General features: G+C 51.8%; 6 long non-coding RNA genes across 13 annotated transcripts; 1 reads left to right on the top strand and 5 right to left on the bottom strand.

The window, feature by feature from the left end:
- Window positions 1-1154: 1154 nt before the first annotated feature.
- Window positions 1155-1812, bottom strand: LOC110351312 (uncharacterized). The gene is made up of 2 exons (XR_002398571.4): window positions 1621-1812; window positions 1155-1533 (listed from the first exon to the last, which is right to left on the bottom strand). It is a non-coding gene; the product is annotated as an uncharacterized lncRNA (long non-coding RNA).
- On the top strand, window positions 1449-20306 carry LOC140002669 (uncharacterized). Of its 8 annotated transcripts, XR_011809832.1 has the most exons (10): window positions 1449-1587; window positions 1807-3192; window positions 5630-5881; window positions 6101-7486; window positions 9924-10175; window positions 10395-11780; window positions 14218-14469; window positions 14689-16074; window positions 18512-18763; window positions 18983-20306. It is a non-coding gene; the product is annotated as an uncharacterized lncRNA (long non-coding RNA). The 8 variants fall into 8 exon arrangements; XR_011809833.1 differs by lacking the exon at window positions 5630-5881; XR_011809834.1 differs by lacking the exon at window positions 9924-10175.
- LOC140002674 (uncharacterized) lies at window positions 5449-6106 on the bottom strand. The gene is made up of 2 exons (XR_011809848.1): window positions 5915-6106; window positions 5449-5827 (listed from the first exon to the last, which is right to left on the bottom strand). It is a non-coding gene; the product is annotated as an uncharacterized lncRNA (long non-coding RNA).
- Window positions 8754-10400, bottom strand: LOC140002672 (uncharacterized). The gene is made up of 2 exons (XR_011809845.1): window positions 10209-10400; window positions 8754-10121 (listed from the first exon to the last, which is right to left on the bottom strand). It is a non-coding gene; the product is annotated as an uncharacterized lncRNA (long non-coding RNA).
- LOC140002671 (uncharacterized) lies at window positions 13048-14694 on the bottom strand. The gene is made up of 2 exons (XR_011809844.1): window positions 14503-14694; window positions 13048-14415 (listed from the first exon to the last, which is right to left on the bottom strand). It is a non-coding gene; the product is annotated as an uncharacterized lncRNA (long non-coding RNA).
- On the bottom strand, window positions 17342-18988 carry LOC140002673 (uncharacterized). The gene is made up of 2 exons (XR_011809846.1): window positions 18797-18988; window positions 17342-18709 (listed from the first exon to the last, which is right to left on the bottom strand). It is a non-coding gene; the product is annotated as an uncharacterized lncRNA (long non-coding RNA).
- Window positions 20307-20857: the final 551 nt, after the last annotated feature.

Below are 20857 nucleotides of genomic sequence, written 5' to 3'. Positions count from 1 at the left end.
CTTTCTCCCTTTCTTCAAAATGGGAATAATGTTTCCCTTTTTCCATGACTGGGGACTTCACCTAACAGCCATGATTTTTCAAATACGATGAAGAGTGGCTCAGCGACCACATCAAAAATCTCTCTCAGCACCCTGGGATGTATACCATCTGTCCCTATGGACTTGTACACATCCAGTTTCTTTAGGTGGTCCGGGACTTCTGCTACTGTCACAGTGGGATGGAATCCACTCCTCTCACCCTCTCCTCGAGGTTCAGTGTCCTGACAGACATAGGAAACGTGACCACCAGTGTAGACTGAGGCAAAGCACTTATTGAGTACCACAGCTTTTTCCATATCAGAAGAAGCCAGTTCTCCCATCTTCTTTATCAGATGGGGAACACTCTCCTTAGCCTGTCACCTCCTGCCTATGTATCTGTAGAACCCCTTCTTGTTATTCTTCACAACCCTTGCCACCTTGCACCTAGGCAGCACTGCTCCTTCCTTTGTGCTCCCGCGGGTGTGAATTGCAGGATGTGGTGACTCTCAACAAATGCTTCCTTTGGTGGTACTTTGAGGTGCATGGGTGTTGGAAAGACGATCTCGGAGAAGCTGCAGGCCATATGCAAAAGCTTTTTGGTGTTTTAGTGAAACTGCTTCCCGTGAGGGGGATTCCTGTCCCAGCACCATCAGTGTATTTAATCCAAACTAACAAAACACAGGATTTGTAAGTTCCTGCGTGGTGCAGGTATGCTGCTGCAGAGCAGTGTGTGGTGGCAGCAGAGCAGGTCAGCCTGGCAGACATTGCTCCTGCAAGGAAAAAACAAAATCTCCCCCTCCTTCCCGTACCACCCCTTCTAATGGCATACATGCAGCCTGGTGGTTTCCCTTCAGACAGACCCAGCAGTCCAGCCGTGACCACAGGGTGGGCATCTTCCAGAGGCTGGTGAAGACCTCCATCATATGCACGCAGCAATGCCTAATCTGCTATCAGATTATACACAACCAACAGAGGAACCAGTTCAAACCCACTACGTCCCCCCCCTCACCTCCGTGAAAAGCGTATTTAAGAATAATCACAATATACTCTCACTTTACAACCATCACAATCTTCACAAACTTGCCTGACATCAAAAAGAGAAAAAATTCCCCACACCAACAACATTGTGTAGCAAATTAGAAAGCAGGTATTCTTTATTAACAGCGCCGGGGATGTGGGGGATAATGCCAGGACGTCCCTGGCTCCCAGGGGCAGATCCAGGCCGCGGGCCGCCCTCCTGGCCTGGACCCCAGCCTGGCAGACATTGTTCCTGTCAGCGTGGAGCAGCCATCTCACCTCAGCACTTCCTCACCACAGGCAGGTGCCCTCTGTCAGTGCTGCCATCAGGGGCACCCCGAGACCCTTGTGATGCCACCACAGAGTCACCGTCACCCTGTGACCTCACAAAAGGTGGCAGGCTATAAGAGCCCCAAGCGTCGCGCCTGAGTCCAGTCCGGCTGCTGGTACTCGAGATTTCGAGGTCCCATTGCTGGAAGGCGAGAGGTGGAGGTGTTGCTGGAAGCACACACAAAGCCCTTTTTGTTGCACACGATCCATCGAACTCCTTCGGTAAGGTTATCAAATATATATACGGATACGTACCTCATCTGTCCTAAGTGTAGTCTTGTGAAGCATAACCTATCATGAGCATATTTGCCACTCCAATAGCAATGTTTGTAATCCATACTAAGAATATTCGCTGCTACAGTACTGTAGACAACGTGTTTGAACCTATCAAGCTAATGTATAGTTGCTGATAGAATATTTTCTGCCTGGTTCTATCTGTAGTGGTCCTGCTGGTGGAACGCGACACGTCGAGGTCCAGCCAGCGACACGAGTGGAGGCACTGAGGTCCCGTCAGTGACCATCAGTGCAGGTGCTGAGGACCGCGGGCTGCTGAGAAGCGCCTGGCACCAGGAGAGATCCCAGGAGACGACCGTCTCCGCGCCAGGGCGGCTGCAAGCAGCATGAACTGGTCCCAGCAGGAGCAGCAAGAGGAGGCCCCCGGGGACGAGACGTGCCCCATCTGCCTGGGCCAGATGACCGACCCGGCTCGTGTCGAACCGTGCAGGCACACCTTCTGCCGGGAGTGCATCCGCGTCTGGACTGCCGACAGACTCAGATGCCCAATGTGCCGCGGGCGCATCGTGGCCATCGTGCGCGTGGTGCCGCCCGCCCTGCGTGACGCATTATCCCGCTGGCTCCGCAGAAGATTGGAGCACAATGCGGAGCTGGGGCGGCGGCAGCGGCAGAGGAACCCCTCCAGATATCGGTCCCGCAGCGTCTCGCCCAGGCGCAGGGAGCGCAGCCCCGCCATGGGGCAACAACTTCGCCGAAGCTTTTCCTGGCACTCGGGGGACGATGGGCGCGGAATGCTACGGTCCCGGGAGGACGACAACATCGGGGACATGCGCTGGATTCGAAGGGCCCAGCTGGAGGAACCGGGGTCTGGCGACCACGCGGGCCGCCAGGCCAGGCCCGAGGACTGAGAGGGGCCTCACCTGGGGACGGGCTGGGGGTGGCAGCCACAATTACCCCAGTATTAAATTGACTTTTCCACCCACAAAGCCTCTGTCTGCACTTATTCCTGCATTGGTTAGGGGAAGGGGGGGGTGAACACTGCGGCTTCCTCAGCAGATATCCTGGTGGTTGAAATCCCCCATCAGCACAAGAGCTTGTGAGTGTGACAGTTCTTGCAGCTGAAGCAAGAAGGCCTCATCAACAGACTCCCCTGATCAGATAGCGCTGTAGCAGACCCCAACCACTAGATGTCCTTTACTGGACCGATCCTTGATTTTCACCCACAAGCTCTCAACCAGCTCATTGCTGTTCCTCAGGCACAGCTCTTGACAGTCTCTCTACTTCCTAACACAGAGAGCAACTCCTACCTTCCTTCCTCACCTACCCATTCTGAACAGTTTGTAGCCATCAAAAGCCACACTCCAGTCATGGGAATCATCCCACCAGGTTTCTGTGATGACAACTACCTCCCAGTTTCCTATGAGCATGGTGGCCTCCAGCTCCTCCTGTTACCCAGACTGCATGCATTAGTGTAAATGCACCTCAGCTGGGCCACCTTTTGGGAGGGAGAAGCCCTAATACCCTCTTGACCATACTCAGGTGTCTCCACAGTAACCAACCTCCCACCAACCCTTGTGTCCTTCCTGCACAATGGTATGTCATCCTCATCCTTCACCCAGACAGAAGACTGCAAGGTCTTGCTAGCACATTCCTCACCCACAAGAACTGGCATGTTACATTTAGGTAACATGAATTCAGGTAACATTCAGGTAACAAGTCAGCATTGCCTGGGGCTGTGTTTCTGAAGGCCATTTCTTTGGAAAGTGGCCCTGGGTCTATCATCTTTAGCCTCTCCTGTCTAACCCAAAGACTCAGGGCTGTTGGAACATGGGTTGAGGCAACAAGAGAGGATCCAGCTTCCTTTGGGCTGTTGCATTGGGTTGACAGAAGGAGTCCCCGAGGGTCAGCATGTGTCTTTAATATTTGTGAAAATAGACTAAGGGGTGAAAATATTAGTGTGTAAGCAATTAGAGGTGGGTAATTTCTTAGGTTAGGAGTGAGTTTCTATAGCTGAGTAATTGGTAATGACAGACATAGAGAAGGCTTGTTCTACTGTCACAGTGGGATGGAATCCACTCCTCTCACCCTCTCCTCGAGGTTCAGTGTCCTGACAGACATAGGAAACGTGACCACCAGTGTAGACTGAGGCAAAGCACTTATTGAGTACCTCAGCTTTTTCCATATCAGAAGAAGCCGGTTCTCCCATCTTGTTTATCAGATGGGGAACACTCTCCTTAGCCTGTCTCCTCCTGCCTATGTATCTGTAGAACCCCTTCTTGTTATTCTTCACAACCCTTGCCAAGTTCAGCTCTGTCTGTGCCTTGGCTTTCCTGATCCCATCTCGATATATCCGGACGACAACCTTGTATTCCTCCCAGGCTACACAATCCTGCTTCCACTTCCTCTGCATTTCCCTCTTACCCCCCAGTTTAAGCTGCCAGTCCTTGCTCAGCCATGCTGGTCGCCTGCCTTCTCTGCTCGATTTCTTCTACTGGGGAATGGAGAGCTCTTGCACTCTCAGAAGGCCATCCTTAAAGAGCTGCCAGTTCTGTTCCATTCCTATGCCCTCAAGGACAGTTTCCCAGGGGATCCCAGCCAGTAATTCCTTGAGTGGTACTGAGGCTTCCCCTCAAACAGGCAAACCATCACCACTCAATCTCTGAAAACCTAAGGTGAAAATTCTTCTGTGCAGACAAGGCCTAAGAGCTACATTTAATTTTGTATTTGATTAAGAAGACAATACTTCTGAAATGGAGGTTTCCATGAAAAGTACAAGCAAGCTCACTCTCTTGCTGGATAAACGCCATCCATACTTATCAGGAAGTGGTAAAATGCCTCTTTGTAATGGAAATGATTGTACTTTTTGATCTGTTTTTTTTTTTTTTTCACTTCCCTCTCTTTTAGCAGGAAGGTTCAGATTACTTTAATTAAATGGTTCTTGGGAGTTCATTGTGGTGTGAAAATGGGGTAAATTCTTCCGGGGCTCTATTTTTTTTTTTTTCTCCCTTGGGCTTTTCCTTTTCTTGCTCCAGAAGGTAAATATTTTCTGGTATTTTTGTCATCTGTGTGTGATGATAGAGGTAAATGATAATGTCTCCATCTTCACCTTGAGGCTTCAGTGGGAGCTGGCCGGGGCATGCAGCAACAATCCTGCCACCTAGGCAGCACTGCTCCTTCCTTTGTGCTCCCGCGGGTGTGAATTGCAGGATGTGGTGACTCTCAACAAATGCTTCCTTTGGTGGTACTTTGAGGTGCATGGGTGTTGGAAAGACGATCTCGGAGAAGCTGCGGGCCATATGCAAAAGCTTTTTGGTGTTTTAGTGAAACTGCTTCCCGTGAGGGGGATTCCTGTCCCAGCACCATCAGTGTATTTAATCCAAACTAACAAAACACAGGATTTGTAAGTTCCTGCGTGGTGCAGGCATGCTGCTGCAGAGCAGTGTGTGGTGGCAGCAGAGCAGGTCAGCCTGGCAGACATTGCTCCTGCAAGGAAAAAACAAAATCTCCCCCTCCTTCCCGTACCACCCCTTCTAATGGCATACATGCAGCCTGGTGGTTTCCCTTCAGACAGACCCAGCAGTCCAGCCGTGACCACAGGGTGGGCATCTTCCAGAGGCTGGTGAAGACCTCCATCATATGCACGCAGCAATGCCTAATCTGCTATCAGATTATACACAACCAACAGAGGAACCAGTTCAAACCCACTACGTCCCCCCCCTCACCTCCGTGAAAAGCGTATTTAAGAATAATCACAATATACTCTCACTTTACAACCATCACAATCTTCACAAACTTGCCTGACATCAAAAAGAGAAAAAATTCCCCACACCAACAACATTGTGTAGCAAATTAGAAAGCAGGTATTCTTTATTAACAGCGCCGGGGATGTGGGGGATAATGCCAGGACGTCCCTGGCTCCCAGGGGCAGATCCAGGCCGCGGGCCGCCCTCCTGGCCTGGACCCCAGCCTGGCAGACATTGTTCCTGTCAGCGTGGAGCAGCCATCTCACCTCAGCACTTCCTCACCACAGGCAGGTGCCCTCTGTCAGTGCTGCCATCAGGGGCACCCCGAGACCCTTGTGATGCCACCACAGAGTCACCGTCACCCTGTGACCTCACAAAAGGTGGCAGGCTATAAGAGCCCCAAGCGTCGCGCCTGAGTCCAGTCCGGCTGCTGGTACTCGAGATTTCGAGGTCCCATTGCTGGAAGGCGAGAGGTGGAGGTGTTGCTGGAAGCACACACAAAGCCCTTTTTGTTGCACACGATCCATCGAACTCCTTCGGTAAGGTTATCAAATATATATACGGATACGTACCTCATCTGTCCTAAGTGTAGTCTTGTGAAGCATAACCTATCATGAGCATATTTGCCACTCCAATAGCAATGTTTGTAATCCATACTAAGAATATTCGCTGCTACAGTACTGTAGACAACGTGTTTGAACCTATCAAGCTAATGTATAGTTGCTGATAGAATATTTTCTGCCTGGTTCTATCTGTAGTGGTCCTGCTGGTGGAACGCGACACGTCGAGGTCCAGCCAGCGACACGAGTGGAGGCACTGAGGTCCCGTCAGTGACCATCAGTGCAGGTGCTGAGGACCGCGGGCTGCTGAGAAGCGCCTGGCACCAGGAGAGATCCCAGGAGACGACCGTCTCCGCGCCAGGGCGGCTGCAAGCAGCATGAACTGGTCCCAGCAGGAGCAGCAAGAGGAGGCCCCCGGGGACGAGACGTGCCCCATCTGCCTGGGCCAGATGACCGACCCGGCTCGTGTCGAACCGTGCAGGCACACCTTCTGCCGGGAGTGCATCCGCGTCTGGACTGCCGACAGACTCAGATGCCCAATGTGCCGCGGGCGCATCGTGGCCATCGTGCGCGTGGTGCCGCCCGCCCTGCGTGACGCATTATCCCGCTGGCTCCGCAGAAGATTGGAGCACAATGCGGAGCTGGGGCGGCGGCAGCGGCAGAGGAACCCCTCCAGATATCGGTCCCGCAGCGTCTCGCCCAGGCGCAGGGAGCGCAGCCCCGCCATGGGGCAACAACTTCGCCGAAGCTTTTCCTGGCACTCGGGGGACGATGGGCGCGGAATGCTACGGTCCCGGGAGGACGACAACATCGGGGACATGCGCTGGATTCGAAGGGCCCAGCTGGAGGAACCGGGGTCTGGCGACCACGCGGGCCGCCAGGCCAGGCCCGAGGACTGAGAGGGGCCTCACCTGGGGACGGGCTGGGGGTGGCAGCCACAATTACCCCAGTATTAAATTGACTTTTCCACCCACAAAGCCTCTGTCTGCACTTATTCCTGCATTGGTTAGGGGAAGGGGGGGGTGAACACTGCGGCTTCCTCAGCAGATATCCTGGTGGTTGAAATCCCCCATCAGCACAAGAGCTTGTGAGTGTGACAGTTCTTGCAGCTGAAGCAAGAAGGCCTCATCAACAGACTCCCCTGATCAGATAGCGCTGTAGCAGACCCCAACCACTAGATGTCCTTTACTGGACCGATCCTTGATTTTCACCCACAAGCTCTCAACCAGCTCATTGCTGTTCCTCAGGCACAGCTCTTGACAGTCTCTCTACTTCCTAACACAGAGAGCAACTCCTACCTTCCTTCCTCACCTACCCATTCTGAACAGTTTGTAGCCATCAAAAGCCACACTCCAGTCATGGGAATCATCCCACCAGGTTTCTGTGATGACAACTACCTCCCAGTTTCCTATGAGCATGGTGGCCTCCAGCTCCTCCTGTTACCCAGACTGCATGCATTAGTGTAAATGCACCTCAGCTGGGCCACCTTTTGGGAGGGAGAAGCCCTAATACCCTCTTGACCATACTCAGGTGTCTCCACAGTAACCAACCTCCCACCAACCCTTGTGTCCTTCCTGCACAATGGTATGTCATCCTCATCCTTCACCCAGACAGAAGACTGCAAGGTCTTGCTAGCACATTCCTCACCCACAAGAACTGGCATGTTACATTTAGGTAACATGAATTCAGGTAACATTCAGGTAACAAGTCAGCATTGCCTGGGGCTGTGTTTCTGAAGGCCATTTCTTTGGAAAGTGGCCCTGGGTCTATCATCTTTAGCCTCTCCTGTCTAACCCAAAGACTCAGGGCTGTTGGAACATGGGTTGAGGCAACAAGAGAGGATCCAGCTTCCTTTGGGCTGTTGCATTGGGTTGACAGAAGGAGTCCCCGAGGGTCAGCATGTGTCTTTAATATTTGTGAAAATAGACTAAGGGGTGAAAATATTAGTGTGTAAGCAATTAGAGGTGGGTAATTTCTTAGGTTAGGAGTGAGTTTCTATAGCTGAGTAATTGGTAATGACAGACATAGAGAAGGCTTGTTCTACTGTCACAGTGGGATGGAATCCACTCCTCTCACCCTCTCCTCGAGGTTCAGTGTCCTGACAGACATAGGAAACGTGACCACCAGTGTAGACTGAGGCAAAGCACTTATTGAGTACCTCAGCTTTTTCCATATCAGAAGAAGCCGGTTCTCCCATCTTGTTTATCAGATGGGGAACACTCTCCTTAGCCTGTCTCCTCCTGCCTATGTATCTGTAGAACCCCTTCTTGTTATTCTTCACAACCCTTGCCAAGTTCAGCTCTGTCTGTGCCTTGGCTTTCCTGATCCCATCTCGATATATCCGGACGACAACCTTGTATTCCTCCCAGGCTACACAATCCTGCTTCCACTTCCTCTGCATTTCCCTCTTACCCCCCAGTTTAAGCTGCCAGTCCTTGCTCAGCCATGCTGGTCGCCTGCCTTCTCTGCTCGATTTCTTCTACTGGGGAATGGAGAGCTCTTGCACTCTCAGAAGGCCATCCTTAAAGAGCTGCCAGTTCTGTTCCATTCCTATGCCCTCAAGGACAGTTTCCCAGGGGATCCCAGCCAGTAATTCCTTGAGTGGTACTGAGGCTTCCCCTCAAACAGGCAAACCATCACCACTCAATCTCTGAAAACCTAAGGTGAAAATTCTTCTGTGCAGACAAGGCCTAAGAGCTACATTTAATTTTGTATTTGATTAAGAAGACAATACTTCTGAAATGGAGGTTTCCATGAAAAGTACAAGCAAGCTCACTCTCTTGCTGGATAAACGCCATCCATACTTATCAGGAAGTGGTAAAATGCCTCTTTGTAATGGAAATGATTGTACTTTTTGATCTGTTTTTTTTTTTTTTTCACTTCCCTCTCTTTTAGCAGGAAGGTTCAGATTACTTTAATTAAATGGTTCTTGGGAGTTCATTGTGGTGTGAAAATGGGGTAAATTCTTCCGGGGCTCTATTTTTTTTTTTTTCTCCCTTGGGCTTTTCCTTTTCTTGCTCCAGAAGGTAAATATTTTCTGGTATTTTTGTCATCTGTGTGTGATGATAGAGGTAAATGATAATGTCTCCATCTTCACCTTGAGGCTTCAGTGGGAGCTGGCCGGGGCATGCAGCAACAATCCTGCCACCTAGGCAGCACTGCTCCTTCCTTTGTGCTCCCGCGGGTGTGAATTGCAGGATGTGGTGACTCTCAACAAATGCTTCCTTTGGTGGTACTTTGAGGTGCATGGGTGTTGGAAAGACGATCTCGGAGAAGCTGCGGGCCATATGCAAAAGCTTTTTGGTGTTTTAGTGAAACTGCTTCCCGTGAGGGGGATTCCTGTCCCAGCACCATCAGTGTATTTAATCCAAACTAACAAAACACAGGATTTGTAAGTTCCTGCGTGGTGCAGGCATGCTGCTGCAGAGCAGTGTGTGGTGGCAGCAGAGCAGGTCAGCCTGGCAGACATTGCTCCTGCAAGGAAAAAACAAAATCTCCCCCTCCTTCCCGTACCACCCCTTCTAATGGCATACATGCAGCCTGGTGGTTTCCCTTCAGACAGACCCAGCAGTCCAGCCGTGACCACAGGGTGGGCATCTTCCAGAGGCTGGTGAAGACCTCCATCATATGCACGCAGCAATGCCTAATCTGCTATCAGATTATACACAACCAACAGAGGAACCAGTTCAAACCCACTACATCCCCCCCCTCACCTCCGTGAAAAGCGTATTTAAGAATAATCACAATATACTCTCACTTTACAACCATCACAATCTTCACAAACTTGCCTGACATCAAAAAGAGAAAAAATTCCCCACACCAACAACATTGTGTAGCAAATTAGAAAGCAGGTATTCTTTATTAACAGCGCCGGGGATGTGGGGGATAATGCCAGGACGTCCCTGGCTCCCAGGGGCAGATCCAGGCCGCGGGCCGCCCTCCTGGCCTGGACCCCAGCCTGGCAGACATTGTTCCTGTCAGCGTGGAGCAGCCATCTCACCTCAGCACTTCCTCACCACAGGCAGGTGCCCTCTGTCAGTGCTGCCATCAGGGGCACCCCGAGACCCTTGTGATGCCACCACAGAGTCACCGTCACCCTGTGACCTCACAAAAGGTGGCAGGCTATAAGAGCCCCAAGCGTCGCGCCTGAGTCCAGTCCGGCTGCTGGTACTCGAGATTTCGAGGTCCCATTGCTGGAAGGCGAGAGGTGGAGGTGTTGCTGGAAGCACACACAAAGCCCTTTTTGTTGCACACGATCCATCGAACTCCTTCGGTAAGGTTATCAAATATATATACGGATACGTACCTCATCTGTCCTAAGTGTAGTCTTGTGAAGCATAACCTATCATGAGCATATTTGCCACTCCAATAGCAATGTTTGTAATCCATACTAAGAATATTCGCTGCTACAGTACTGTAGACAACGTGTTTGAACCTATCAAGCTAATGTATAGTTGCTGATAGAATATTTTCTGCCTGGTTCTATCTGTAGTGGTCCTGCTGGTGGAACGCGACACGTCGAGGTCCAGCCAGCGACACGAGTGGAGGCACTGAGGTCCCGTCAGTGACCATCAGTGCAGGTGCTGAGGACCGCGGGCTGCTGAGAAGCGCCTGGCACCAGGAGAGATCCCAGGAGACGACCGTCTCCGCGCCAGGGCGGCTGCAAGCAGCATGAACTGGTCCCAGCAGGAGCAGCAAGAGGAGGCCCCCGGGGACGAGACGTGCCCCATCTGCCTGGGCCAGATGACCGACCCGGCTCGTGTCGAACCGTGCAGGCACACCTTCTGCCGGGAGTGCATCCGCGTCTGGACTGCCGACAGACTCAGATGCCCAATGTGCCGCGGGCGCATCGTGGCCATCGTGCGCGTGGTGCCGCCCGCCCTGCGTGACGCATTATCCCGCTGGCTCCGCAGAAGATTGGAGCACAATGCGGAGCTGGGGCGGCGGCAGCGGCAGAGGAACCCCTCCAGATATCGGTCCCGCAGCGTCTCGCCCAGGCGCAGGGAGCGCAGCCCCGCCATGGGGCAACAACTTCGCCGAAGCTTTTCCTGGCACTCGGGGGACGATGGGCGCGGAATGCTACGGTCCCGGGAGGACGACAACATCGGGGACATGCGCTGGATTCGAAGGGCCCAGCTGGAGGAACCGGGGTCTGGCGACCACGCGGGCCGCCAGGCCAGGCCCGAGGACTGAGAGGGGCCTCACCTGGGGACGGGCTGGGGGTGGCAGCCACAATTACCCCAGTATTAAATTGACTTTTCCACCCACAAAGCCTCTGTCTGCACTTATTCCTGCATTGGTTAGGGGAAGGGGGGGGTGAACACTGCGGCTTCCTCAGCAGATATCCTGGTGGTTGAAATCCCCCATCAGCACAAGAGCTTGTGAGTGTGACAGTTCTTGCAGCTGAAGCAAGAAGGCCTCATCAACAGACTCCCCTGATCAGATAGCGCTGTAGCAGACCCCAACCACTAGATGTCCTTTACTGGACCGATCCTTGATTTTCACCCACAAGCTCTCAACCAGCTCATTGCTGTTCCTCAGGCACAGCTCTTGACAGTCTCTCTACTTCCTAACACAGAGAGCAACTCCTACCTTCCTTCCTCACCTACCCATTCTGAACAGTTTGTAGCCATCAAAAGCCACACTCCAGTCATGGGAATCATCCCACCAGGTTTCTGTGATGACAACTACCTCCCAGTTTCCTATGAGCATGGTGGCCTCCAGCTCCTCCTGTTACCCAGACTGCATGCATTAGTGTAAATGCACCTCAGCTGGGCCACCTTTTGGGAGGGAGAAGCCCTAATACCCTCTTGACCATACTCAGGTGTCTCCACAGTAACCAACCTCCCACCAACCCTTGTGTCCTTCCTGCACAATGGTATGTCATCCTCATCCTTCACCCAGACACAAGACTGCAAGGTCTTGCTAGCACATTCCTCACCCACAAGAACTGGCATGTTACATTTAGGTAACATGAATTCAGGTAACATTCAGGTAACAAGTCAGCATTGCCTGGGGCTGTGTTTCTGAAGGCCATTTCTTTGGAAAGTGGCCCTGGGTCTATCATCTTTAGCCTCTCCTGTCTAACCCAAAGACTCAGGGCTGTTGGAACATGGGTTGAGGCAACAAGAGAGGATCCAGCTTCCTTTGGGCTGTTGCATTGGGTTGACAGAAGGAGTCCCCGAGGGTCAGCATGTGTCTTTAATATTTGTGAAAATAGACTAAGGGGTGAAAATATTAGTGTGTAAGCAATTAGAGGTGGGTAATTTCTTAGGTTAGGAGTGAGTTTCTATAGCTGAGTAATTGGTAATGACAGACATAGAGAAGGCTTGTTCTACTGTCACAGTGGGATGGAATCCACTCCTCTCACCCTCTCCTCGAGGTTCAGTGTCCTGACAGACATAGGAAACGTGACCACCAGTGTAGACTGAGGCAAAGCACTTATTGAGTACCTCAGCTTTTTCCATATCAGAAGAAGCCGGTTCTCCCATCTTGTTTATCAGATGGGGAACACTCTCCTTAGCCTGTCTCCTCCTGCCTATGTATCTGTAGAACCCCTTCTTGTTATTCTTCACAACCCTTGCCAAGTTCAGCTCTGTCTGTGCCTTGGCTTTCCTGATCCCATCTCGATATATCCGGACGACAACCTTGTATTCCTCCCAGGCTACACAATCCTGCTTCCACTTCCTCTGCATTTCCCTCTTACCCCCCAGTTTAAGCTGCCAGTCCTTGCTCAGCCATGCTGGTCGCCTGCCTTCTCTGCTCGATTTCTTCTACTGGGGAATGGAGAGCTCTTGCACTCTCAGAAGGCCATCCTTAAAGAGCTGCCAGTTCTGTTCCATTCCTATGCCCTCAAGGACAGTTTCCCAGGGGATCCCAGCCAGTAATTCCTTGAGTGGTACTGAGGCTTCCCCTCAAACAGGCAAACCATCACCACTCAATCTCTGAAAACCTAAGGTGAAAATTCTTCTGTGCAGACAAGGCCTAAGAGCTACATTTAATTTTGTATTTGATTAAGAAGACAATACTTCTGAAATGGAGGTTTCCATGAAAAGTACAAGCAAGCTCACTCTCTTGCTGGATAAACGCCATCCATACTTATCAGGAAGTGGTAAAATGCCTCTTTGTAATGGAAATGATTGTACTTTTTGATCTGTTTTTTTTTTTTTTTCACTTCCCTCTCTTTTAGCAGGAAGGTTCAGATTACTTTAATTAAATGGTTCTTGGGAGTTCATTGTGGTGTGAAAATGGGGTAAATTCTTCCGGGGCTCTATTTTTTTTTTTTTCTCCCTTGGGCTTTTCCTTTTCTTGCTCCAGAAGGTAAATATTTTCTGGTATTTTTGTCATCTGTGTGTGATGATAGAGGTAAATGATAATGTCTCCATCTTCACCTTGAGGCTTCAGTGGGAGCTGGCCGGGGCATGCAGCAACAATCCTGCCACCTAGGCAGCACTGCTCCTTCCTTTGTGCTCCCGCGGGTGTGAATTGCAGGATGTGGTGACTCTCAACAAATGCTTCCTTTGGTGGTACTTTGAGGTGCATGGGTGTTGGAAAGACGATCTCGGAGAAGCTGCGGGCCATATGCAAAAGCTTTTTGGTGTTTTAGTGAAACTGCTTCCCGTGAGGGGGATTCCTGTCCCAGCACCATCAGTGTATTTAATCCAAACTAACAAAACACAGGATTTGTAAGTTCCTGCGTGGTGCAGGCATGCTGCTGCAGAGCAGTGTGTGGTGGCAGCAGAGCAGGTCAGCCTGGCAGACATTGCTCCTGCAAGGAAAAAACAAAATCTCCCCCTCCTTCCCGTACCACCCCTTCTAATGGCATACATGCAGCCTGGTGGTTTCCCTTCAGACAGACCCAGCAGTCCAGCCGTGACCACAGGGTGGGCATCTTCCAGAGGCTGGTGAAGACCTCCATCATATGCACGCAGCAATGCCTAATCTGCTATCAGATTATACACAACCAACAGAGGAACCAGTTCAAACCCACTACATCCCCCCCCTCACCTCCGTGAAAAGCGTATTTAAGAATAATCACAATATACTCTCACTTTACAACCATCACAATCTTCACAAACTTGCCTGACATCAAAAAGAGAAAAAATTCCCCACACCAACAACATTGTGTAGCAAATTAGAAAGCAGGTATTCTTTATTAACAGCGCCGGGGATGTGGGGGATAATGCCAGGACGTCCCTGGCTCCCAGGGGCAGATCCAGGCCGCGGGCCGCCCTCCTGGCCTGGACCCCAGCCTGGCAGACATTGTTCCTGTCAGCGTGGAGCAGCCATCTCACCTCAGCACTTCCTCACCACAGGCAGGTGCCCTCTGTCAGTGCTGCCATCAGGGGCACCCCGAGACCCTTGTGATGCCACCACAGAGTCACCGTCACCCTGTGACCTCACAAAAGGTGGCAGGCTATAAGAGCCCCAAGCGTCGCGCCTGAGTCCAGTCCGGCTGCTGGTACTCGAGATTTCGAGGTCCCATTGCTGGAAGGCGAGAGGTGGAGGTGTTGCTGGAAGCACACACAAAGCCCTTTTTGTTGCACACGATCCATCGAACTCCTTCGGTAAGGTTATCAAATATATATACGGATACGTACCTCATCTGTCCTAAGTGTAGTCTTGTGAAGCATAACCTATCATGAGCATATTTGCCACTCCAATAGCAATGTTTGTAATCCATACTAAGAATATTCGCTGCTACAGTACTGTAGACAACGTGTTTGAACCTATCAAGCTAATGTATAGTTGCTGATAGAATATTTTCTGCCTGGTTCTATCTGTAGTGGTCCTGCTGGTGGAACGCGACACGTCGAGGTCCAGCCAGCGACACGAGTGGAGGCACTGAGGTCCCGTCAGTGACCATCAGTGCAGGTGCTGAGGACCGCGGGCTGCTGAGAAGCGCCTGGCACCAGGAGAGATCCCAGGAGACGACCGTCTCCGCGCCAGGGCGGCTGCAAGCAGCATGAACTGGTCCCAGCAGGAGCAGCAAGAGGAGGCCCCCGGGGACGAGACGTGCCCCATCTGCCTGGGCCAGATGACCGACCCGGCTCGTGTCGAACCGTGCAGGCACACCTTCTGCCGGGAGTGCATCCGCGTCTGGACTGCCGACAGACTCAGATGCCCAATGTGCCGCGGGCGCATCGTGGCCATCGTGCGCGTGGTGCCGCCCGCCCTGCGTGACGCATTATCCCGCTGGCTCCGCAGAAGATTGGAGCACAATGCGGAGCTGGGGCGGCGGCAGCGGCAGAGGAACCCCTCCAGATATCGGTCCCGCAGCGTCTCGCCCAGGCGCAGGGAGCGCAGCCCCGCCATGGGGCAACAACTTCGCCGAAGCTTTTCCTGGCACTCGGGGGACGATGGGCGCGGAATGCTACGGTCCCGGGAGGACGACAACATCGGGGACATGCGCTGGATTCGAAGGGCCCAGCTGGAGGAACCGGGGTCTGGCGACCACGCGGGCCGCCAGGCCAGGCCCGAGGACTGAGAGGGGCCTCACCTGGGGACGGGCTGGGGGTGGCAGCCACAATTACCCCAGTATTAAATTGACTTTTCCACCCACAAAGCCTCTGTCTGCACTTATTCCTGCATTGGTTAGGGGAAGGGGGGGGTGAACACTGCGGCTTCCTCAGCAGATATCCTGGTGGTTGAAATCCCCCATCAGCACAAGAGCTTGTGAGTGTGACAGTTCTTGCAGCTGAAGCAAGAAGGCCTCATCAACAGACTCCCCTGATCAGATAGCGCTGTAGCAGACCCCAACCACTAGATGTCCTTTACTGGACCGATCCTTGATTTTCACCCACAAGCTCTCAACCAGCTCATTGCTGTTCCTCAGGCACAGCTCTTGACAGTCTCTCTACTTCCTAACACAGAGAGCAACTCCTACCTTCCTTCCTCACCTACCCATTCTGAACAGTTTGTAGCCATCAAAAGCCACACTCCAGTCATGGGAATCATCCCACCAGGTTTCTGTGATGACAACTACCTCCCAGTTTCCTATGAGCATGGTGGCCTCCAGCTCCTCCTGTTACCCAGACTGCATGCATTAGTGTAAATGCACCTCAGCTGGGCCACCTTTTGGGAGGGAGAAGCCCTAATACCCTCTTGACCATACTCAGGTGTCTCCACAGTAACCAACCTCCCACCAACCCTTGTGTCCTTCCTGCACAATGGTATGTCATCCTCATCCTTCACCCAGACACAAGACTGCAAGGTCTTGCTAGCACATTCCTCACCCACAAGAACTGGCATGTTACATTTAGGTAACATGAATTCAGGTAACATTCAGGTAACAAGTCAGCATTGCCTGGGGCTGTGTTTCTGAAGGCCATTTCTTTGGAAAGTGGCCCTGGGTCTATCATCTTTAGCCTCTCCTGTCTAACCCAAAGACTCAGGGCTGTTGGAACATGGGTTGAGGCAACAAGAGAGGATCCAGCTTCCTTTGGGCTGTTGCATTGGGTTGACAGAAGGAGTCCCCGAGGGTCAGCATGTGTCTTTAATATTTGTGAAAATAGACTAAGGGGTGAAAATATTAGTGTGTAAGCAATTAGAGGTGGGTAATTTCTTAGGTTAGGAGTGAGTTTCTATAGCTGAGTAATTGGTAATGACAGACATAGAGAAGGCTTGTTCTACTGTCACAGTGGGATGGAATCCACTCCTCTCACCCTCTCCTCGAGGTTCAGTGTCCTGACAGACATAGGAAACGTGACCACCAGTGTAGACTGAGGCAAAGCACTTATTGAGTACCTCAGCTTTTTCCATATCAGAAGAAGCCGGTTCTCCCATCTTGTTTATCAGATGGGGAACACTCTCCTTAGCCTGTCTCCTCCTGCCTATGTATCTGTAGAACCCCTTCTTGTTATTCTTCACAACCCTTGCCAAGTTCAGCTCTGTCTGTGCCTTGGCTTTCCTGATCCCATCTCGATATATCCGGACGACAACCTTGTATTCCTCCCAGGCTACACAATCCTGCTTCCACTTCCTCTGCATTTCCCTCTTACCCCCCAGTTTAAGCTGCCAGTCCTTGCTCAGCCATGCTGGTCGCCTGCCTTCTCTGCTCGATTTCTTCTACTGGGGAATGGAGAGCTCTTGCACTCTCAGAAGGCCATCCTTAAAGAGCTGCCAGTTCTGTTCCATTCCTATGCCCTCAAGGACAGTTTCCCAGGGGATCCCAGCCAGTAATTCCTTGAGTGGTACTGAGGCTTCCCCTCAAACAGGCAAACCATCACCACTCAATCTCTGAAAACCTAAGGTGAAAATTCTTCTGTGCAGACAAGGCCTAAGAGCTACATTTAATTTTGTATTTGATTAAGAAGACAATACTTCTGAAATGGAGGTTTCCATGAAAAGTACAAGCAAGCTCACTCTCTTGCTGGATAAACGCCATCCATACTTATCAGGAAGTGGTAAAATGCCTCTTTGTAATGGAAATGATTGTACTTTTTGATCTGTTTTTTTTTTTTTTTCACTTCCCTCTCTTTTAGCAGGAAGGTTCAGATTACTTTAATTAAATGGTTCTTGGGAGTTCATTGTGGTGTGAAAATGGGGTAAATTCTTCCGGGGCTCTATTTTTTTTTTTTTCTCCCTTGGGCTTTTCCTTTTCTTGCTCCAGAAGGTAAATATTTTCTGGTATTTTTGTCATCTGTGTGTGATGATAGAGGTAAATGATAATGTCTCCATCTTCACCTTGAGGCTTCAGTGGGAGCTGGCCGGGGCATGCAGCAACAATCCTGCCACCTAGGCAGCACTGCTCCTTCCTTTGTGCTCCCGCGGGTGTGAATTGCAGGATGTGGTGACTCTCAACAAATGCTTCCTTTGGTGGTACTTTGAGGTGCATGGGTGTTGGAAAGACGATCTCGGAGAAGCTGCGGGCCATATGCAAAAGCTTTTTGGTGTTTTAGTGAAACTGCTTCCCGTGAGGGGGATTCCTGTCCCAGCACCATCAGTGTATTTAATCCAAACTAACAAAACACAGGATTTGTAAGTTCCTGCGTGGTGCAGGCATGCTGCTGCAGAGCAGTGTGTGGTGGCAGCAGAGCAGGTCAGCCTGGCAGACATTGCTCCTGCAAGGAAAAAACAAAATCTCCCCCTCCTTCCCGTACCACCCCTTCTAATGGCATACATGCAGCCTGGTGGTTTCCCTTCAGACAGACCCAGCAGTCCAGCCGTGACCACAGGGTGGGCATCTTCCAGAGGCTGGTGAAGACCTCCATCATATGCACGCAGCAATGCCTAATCTGCTATCAGATTATACACAACCAACAGAGGAACCAGTTCAAACCCACTACATCCCCCCCCTCACCTCCGTGAAAAGCGTATTTAAGAATAATCACAATATACTCTCACTTTACAACCATCACAATCTTCACAAACTTGCCTGACATCAAAAAGAGAAAAAATTCCCCACACCAACAACATTGTGTAGCAAATTAGAAAGCAGGTATTCTTTATTAACAGCGCCGGGGATGTGGGGGATAATGCCAGGACGTCCCTGGCTCCCAGGGGCAGATCCAGGCCGCGGGCCGCCCTCCTGGCCTGGACCCCAGCCTGGCAGACATTGTTCCTGTCAGCGTGGAGCAGCCATCTCACCTCAGCACTTCCTCACCACAGGCAGGTGCCCTCTGTCAGTGCTGCCATCAGGGGCACCCCGAGACCCTTGTGATGCCACCACAGAGTCACCGTCACCCTGTGACCTCACAAAAGGTGGCAGGCTATAAGAGCCCCAAGCGTCGCGCCTGAGTCCAGTCCGGCTGCTGGTACTCGAGATTTCGAGGTCCCATTGCTGGAAGGCGAGAGGTGGAGGTGTTGCTGGAAGCACACACAAAGCCCTTTTTGTTGCACACGATCCATCGAACTCCTTCGGTAAGGTTATCAAATATATATACGGATACGTACCTCATCTGTCCTAAGTGTAGTCTTGTGAAGCATAACCTATCATGAGCATATTTGCCACTCCAATAGCAATGTTTGTAATCCATACTAAGAATATTCGCTGCTACAGTACTGTAGACAACGTGTTTGAACCTATCAAGCTAATGTATAGTTGCTGATAGAATATTTTCTGCCTGGTTCTATCTGTAGTGGTCCTGCTGGTGGAACGCGACACGTCGAGGTCCAGCCAGCGACACGAGTGGAGGCACTGAGGTCCCGTCAGTGACCATCAGTGCAGGTGCTGAGGACCGCGGGCTGCTGAGAAGCGCCTGGCACCAGGAGAGATCCCAGGAGACGACCGTCTCCGCGCCAGGGCGGCTGCAAGCAGCATGAACTGGTCCCAGCAGGAGCAGCAAGAGGAGGCCCCCGGGGACGAGACGTGCCCCATCTGCCTGGGCCAGATGACCGACCCGGCTCGTGTCGAACCGTGCAGGCACACCTTCTGCCGGGAGTGCATCCGCGTCTGGACTGCCGACAGACTCAGATGCCCAATGTGCCGCGGGCGCATCGTGGCCATCGTGCGCGTGGTGCCGCCCGCCCTGCGTGACGCATTATCCCGCTGGCTCCGCAGAAGATTGGAGCACAATGCGGAGCTGGGGCGGCGGCAGCGGCAGAGGAACCCCTCCAGATATCGGTCCCGCAGCGTCTCGCCCAGGCGCAGGGAGCGCAGCCCCGCCATGGGGCAACAACTTCGCCGAAGCTTTTCCTGGCACTCGGGGGACGATGGGCGCGGAATGCTACGGTCCCGGGAGGACGACAACATCGGGGACATGCGCTGGATTCGAAGGGCCCAGCTGGAGGAACCGGGGTCTGGCGACCACGCGGGCCGCCAGGCCAGGCCCGAGGACTGAGAGGGGCCTCACCTGGGGACGGGCTGGGGGTGGCAGCCACAATTACCCCAGTATTAAATTGACTTTTCCACCCACAAAGCCTCTGTCTGCACTTATTCCTGCATTGGTTAGGGGAAGGGGGGGGTGAACACTGCGGCTTCCTCAGCAGATATCCTGGTGGTTGAAATCCCCCATCAGCACAAGAGCTTGTGAGTGTGACAGTTCTTGCAGCTGAAGCAAGAAGGCCTCATCAACAGACTCCCCTGATCAGATAGCGCTGTAGCAGACCCCAACCACTAGATGTCCTTTACTGGACCGATCCTTGATTTTCACCCACAAGCTCTCAACCAGCTCATTGCTGTTCCTCAGGCACAGCTCTTGACAGTCTCTCTACTTCCTAACACAGAGAGCAACTCCTACCTTCCTTCCTCACCTACCCATTCTGAACAGTTTGTAGCCATCAAAAGCCACACTCCAGTCATGGGAATCATCCCACCAGGTTTCTGTGATGACAACTACCTCCCAGTTTCCTATGAGCATGGTGGCCTCCAGCTCCTCCTGTTACCCAGACTGCATGCATTAGTGTAAATGCACCTCAGCTGGGCCACCTTTTGGGAGGGAGAAGCCCTAATACCCTCTTGACCATACTCAGGTGTCTCCACAGTAACCAACCTCCCACCAACCCTTGTGTCCTTCCTGCACAATGGTATGTCATCCTCATCCTTCACCCAGACACAAGACTGCAAGGTCTTGCTAGCACATTCCTCACCCACAAGAACTGGCATGTTACATTTAGGTAACATGAATTCAGGTAACATTCAGGTAACAAGTCAGCATTGCCTGGGGCTGTGTTTCTGAAGGCCATTTCTTTGGAAAGTGGCCCTGGGTCTATCATCTTTAGCCTCTCCTGTCTAACCCAAAGACTCAGGGCTGTTGGAACATGGGTTGAGGCAACAAGAGAGGATCCAGCTTCCTTTGGGCTGTTGCATTGGGTTGACAGAAGGAGTCCCCGAGGGTCAGCATGTGTCTTTAATATTTGTGAAAATAGACTAAGGGGTGAAAATATTAGTGTGTAAGCAATTAGAGGTGGGTAATTTCTTAGGTTAGGAGTGAGTTTCTATAGCTGAGTAATTGGTAATGACAGACATAGAGAAGGCTTGTTCTACTGTCACAGTGGGATGGAATCCACTCCTCT

The sequence above is a fragment of the Anas platyrhynchos genome, chromosome 1 (assembly GCF_047663525.1).
Source record: "Anas platyrhynchos isolate ZD024472 breed Pekin duck chromosome 1, IASCAAS_PekinDuck_T2T, whole genome shotgun sequence".
Taxonomy (NCBI): Eukaryota; Metazoa; Chordata; class Aves; order Anseriformes; family Anatidae; genus Anas; species Anas platyrhynchos.
The sequence above is the reverse complement of the archived record's forward strand: the minus strand, read 5'-3'. Positions and strand labels throughout refer to the sequence as shown.